Raw genomic sequence first — 5,216 nt, 5'->3', positions numbered from 1 at the left:
ACAACAGTCATATCTTATCAAACGTGACCGTAGGATCTTCTAATCCGACGGATCTGATCATTTCACAAAATCAACGTAGCGATGCAAAGTGCTAAGTGCGTGCGTATGCCACTAACGCCTCTACAGCCCACTGCCCACGCCGCACGTGCGCGTGCGCAGACAGATACGCCGTCCTCGCATATACACCGTAGAATGTTTCCCTTTTCCGATTTAATTCAAGAGATAAAGAAGGTAATATAATAAATACCATTTATAACTCTTGTAGTTTTCCGATGTGGGACTAAAGCACTTTTCCCAAAATAACAAATTATTTATTTAATCTCTCATTTTATTACAATCTATCTACCACATGGCACACATAGCTATTGCTGTGCCGCAGGATATGCACCACATACACACCCTGCAATATGGTACAGGATTTTTATACGAATAGTTTGTACTTACTCAAACTCTATGCTATCTTTTTGAATTTCAAATATACTATGTAAAGCTCATGTACGATACAAGTAGAGAAGACCAGAGAACTCAAAGAGTGCGGATGAATTCTTATCCAATTCTCTTCTTTGTTTTTTTATCTTTACATCTTTGATGAAAGTTTGAACTAGAAATTTGTACATTTTTGGCCAAATTCACAGTGAGTTTGAATCGTTTGAAACATACAAAGGGAACAATTTAGTTAGAGTTTTTGGTAATATTGGCGTGTAGTTATCTGGTCAAGATTCAAAATCACAACTTCGTCCTCAGGTTGTTGTATTGTTGGGGGGGGGGGGGGCTCTCTCCCGCGTTTTTTTTTTTTTCATTCTTCTTTCTTCTGTATTATTCTTTCCTCTAATTTTGGAAGATTGACACATTCTCACTCGAATGTTGAACCATATGCCCTCTAAATAATTAGGTGAGGCTAAGAATTTGTATATATGTGAATCTTAAAATCTTCTTTTCACATCTCATGAATGGTGGGAGATCGATTCTAGTGATTAAATGTCATTGGAGAAGATCCGAACTCGTACTGATGATGTAAGATGAGACGGTACGACAATGGCAGAAGATCAAAGGGCAGCAGAACATGGGAGGGGCAACAATACAATGATGATGAATCGTGGGTGATGTAGTGGCAACGACATCGAATGGCAGTGGTTTAAACCACCTTCTCTGACAGTAAAAAAAGTGCCTATATGTACGAGTCCAGGGGGGATTTAGTCGGCCTAAAGTCGGATACCCCTCCTGTCTCCAAAAAAAAAAAAAAAAAGTGCCTGCCAAAAATATGGTGTTGGCATCATATATATTCCTTTGATTTTAAGTCATTTGGAAGATAACACGGTAAACTTCAACCGTTGGATGGGTTAGCCAGTAGGGGTGTGAAGGAGTGGATTACATTATTTAAACCGACGACTTGACTTATTGGAACCGAAACCAGACCAACCAGTTAGTAAACTGCCTAGTCTCGAGCAGAGACCGATTGTTAATCGGCCTTTCTTGGTGTTTGGTCCCACTAAAGCACATAGTTGGAAAATCGGGTTTTGACTGGGGGTCATCCGAGTCAAGTCAAATTTTTGAAAAACCTGCTCAAGAGCCATGTAGACTAGGTCAAGGTAAAAGAGGACGAGACTGGGTTATGAATCGTCCAAGTCAAATATGACTTGGTGTTTTTACCTGAGTCATGACAAACTCGGCAAGTTTAGTCGTTTTTAAAAAAACCATAAAGCTGGTTCATTTAGATTCTGAGTTGAGTAAAGTAGTAAATCCGTACTCTAAAACAATAAGAAATCCTCAACTCCTCGATTCCCTTCTCTTGTTCAATGGTATAAACTCTAAATGCAATGATATGTGATTCCTTTTTCATATAAATATTTTTCTGATTTTTTTATTATTAATTTATACATATTTATTGCATTAAAAAAAATTAACAAATGTGACTCACCTTGACCGGGTTTGACAAGGCTAGGTCTGGTTTTTCTGAAAAAACGAGTCGAGTAAAAAAACCTAGTTTTCCAACTATACTTAAGCATCGACATTACAAAATTAGTTTTCATTTTTTATATTTTTAATGTCCATGCATAGGTAGGATAGGTAATTCATAGGGTTCATAGCACTACAATTTCTTAGAGCTAGCATTTCAAATAACGTCAACAAAGAAAGTCCAAGATTTTGTTAACACAATAACAATCCAAGCCATAGCTGAGGACACACATCTAGCCATGGAGCATATAGTAGCTTCCCACTATATTAATTGTTGGCAACTTTGTGTTTGGCTCTTTTTCTAGTTGCTCAAACAATTAGTCTACCGTTTGATCGGTCAATCGTCATTGAATAACATGCGATAATGAGTGCGGGCGTGCTAGAGTCTCCAAAATTCTAAATTTGAAGAAGATCGCACTTCTGACTTCTATCAGGAGATGTGGATTCTCCTCTTGCCTCGATTGCTCCAAGGACTTTATGTTAAAGGTCAAATTGCAATGCGTGAAAAAAGGATAATTACATAAACAAATGATAGAAATGAAAATAGCGGAAATCAAGAATTTCTATTGATCTCAGTGTTGATATACACGAAGGACATACCACTGAAAGAGGGAATAAAGGGAAGAACTTGACAAAGAAAAATGACCACGATGGTCAGGGAGAAGATTACACTAAGGGAAAAAAAATGCAGTAAATGAAATAAAAGATTAGTAAAATAACAGGTTGTTGATTGATCGAGAGATCCTCTCTTCTTTTGAGATTCTGACTTTTATACTTGTGAGGATGGAGTCTCCATTAGCCATTCTTTAATTGCACTACCTTTGACAGTTATAGAACCGCTTGATTGTCATGTCTCCCTAGAGTAGTTCCCACTTCAATGGTGGTGTTAGTATTGGGTGCTTCACAGTTATAACCGTTCTGGTCCCACTAACCTTCCTCATGGGGAATCTGCTTTGCTGACTGATCTTTTTACAATTCGAACTTAATCGGTCTACCATTACCAGCCAATTGGTAATTTTAGGGTGTAAACACTTTGTTATGGAGTGATCTTTGCTCCCGAAATATCCTTTCTTTTGAAAGCAATTCTGCAAACCTGTTTGTAACAAAGAAAATGATCAATTAATATTTAGGCTCATAAGATGATCATTAATCACAGTATAGGCTCTACAAAATGTTGAGAAAAAAATTTTGGGTGGATAAAATATATTCAACCAAGCCCAGAAATCCTCCCCCCCCCCCTCCGGGCCAAATGGAGGAAAAATAAGAAAAAAAAATACATGGAGATAGATCCACAATAAAATCAATGGCTTATCTCTACAGTCGAATCAATCTATAAGGAACAACTGAGGAAGACACAAGGACAGAGCCAGCCCAAAACAGCCAGACACTTAGCCAACCCGAGAGAACCAAGCCAACTGAGAGGACTGGTCACCAAAACAGCTCTACAAAGAGAATAAAAAGGGTGTACCCAGTGCACGAGGCTCCCGCCAAGGTCTGGGGAGGGTCATAACTCATAATGTACGCAGCCTTACCCCTGCTTTTGCAGGGAGGCTGTTTCCATACTCGAACACGTGACCACTTGTTCACAATGGATCAATCTTTACCGTTGCACCAAGGCTCGGGTTCATTAGCTCTACAAAGAGAATGTTGAGATAAAATTTAAAGTAGCACTTACTTTGTAAGAGCCTCTGCATTGGTGACACCATTGTTAACAGGTTTCGTGAGACCAGTCTCTGGATTCACCCTCGAAAGTGGTTTTCTTCAGTAACTCTTCACCAACCTTCACAAGATTGTTCAAGTTTTCTTTGGTAGCAATATCAACTAAAGATAGATTACTAGTTAACTTATCATCCTGAATTTCATTTTGAATGGCATAGTCAGTAATAATTCATGGACGTTCGAAAAATTACAACTTAGATTATTGTTCGGATTTCAAGCGAATTGCAGAAGTAATAATCACACATCGGAAGTGAATAGTCCAATGTAAAAACTTATAGGTACTTGGGCACCCTCTCCTTAACAACCATCTTCTAAGGATGAGTTCCACCCAAATCCCTATAACAATTATATCATCTAAGAAGAGTTTCATCATTTCAATTACCTGAATTCGTAGGTAATTCTCTTCAGAGTGCAATGCTTGAAAGACCACACCAAGATGGAGATCAACCATGTCTGCACTTGCTTTACTAAACACAGATTAATGGAGTTGAGCCATCATTATGTATCCAATTAATAGCTCCCCACTTGGCTGCCTCAGTAGCAGTATATATGTGTTCTATATTTGCTGCTCCTGATCCTATAGAGATGACTAGAAATCGACCATAGTCCATGGTTTTGATTGGGAAGAAATCTTGATTTTTTCTCAAAACCTGCTTGGTGACTTCACCAATTGCAACTAAGGCCTAGAACTATGTGGGTGAAAATCCATTAGCTTATGTTAAATACTGATGCTAAGGCTCTGTTTGTTTCAGCGTAAACTATTACTTGGAAAACTTTACTTGAAAATTTTCACTTCAAATTTACATGTTGAAAAGTGTTCCAATGTTTGTTTTTTTTATGGAAAAAAATATTGAAAATTTTTTTAACATATAAGATTTTAAATTTACGAAGTAAAATTTATCAAGGAAAATTGTCCAGGTAAAATTTTACACCGAAACAAACGGAGCCTAAAAAAAAAAGTAAATAACAAGGTTTTTAGTCATGAATTTACCGGATTATTAGTGGCTACGCCGCCATCGGTGAGATTGAATTCTCTCACATTCTTTCTTTATCTTCATTTTTAAAGTAATAGGTTGAAAGGTATGTTGGAGCTGCAAAGGTACCAATACATATGTCTGCAAGTTGAGCATTCATTGTTGGATCATTGCCAACCTGCATGAGAAAAAGAAAAAGAGTATATTGTTTTAGTAAGAGTAGATGAGAGAGAGAAAGAGAGAGAGAGAGAGATCAACCTCAAAGCTGGAGAAGATAGTGGGCTGGAGTCGCTTGATGTCAAAGGTGGGAATGACAACACAGGTTAGGGTTTCGCTCAACCTCTTTGTTCCCAGCTTCTCCTTTGTGACTTTAAGAAGACACTACCCATCATATTTAGGTCCTGTCACTTCTTTGACCTGCATTTCAATCGAGCTAATCGGGCCACCATGAGTAGAAAGGGAGAAAAAGATAGGGAGGATTTAGCTAGCTCTATATATAGAAAACAAAATCACAAACAAACAATCACACAATGCATACAAGGGTTTACGTGGTTTGACTATATCCAT

Source organism: Telopea speciosissima, chromosome 5, assembly GCF_018873765.1.
Source record: "Telopea speciosissima isolate NSW1024214 ecotype Mountain lineage chromosome 5, Tspe_v1, whole genome shotgun sequence".
Taxonomy (NCBI): domain Eukaryota; kingdom Viridiplantae; phylum Streptophyta; class Magnoliopsida; order Proteales; family Proteaceae; genus Telopea; species Telopea speciosissima.
This window is presented reverse-complemented; position numbering follows the sequence as displayed.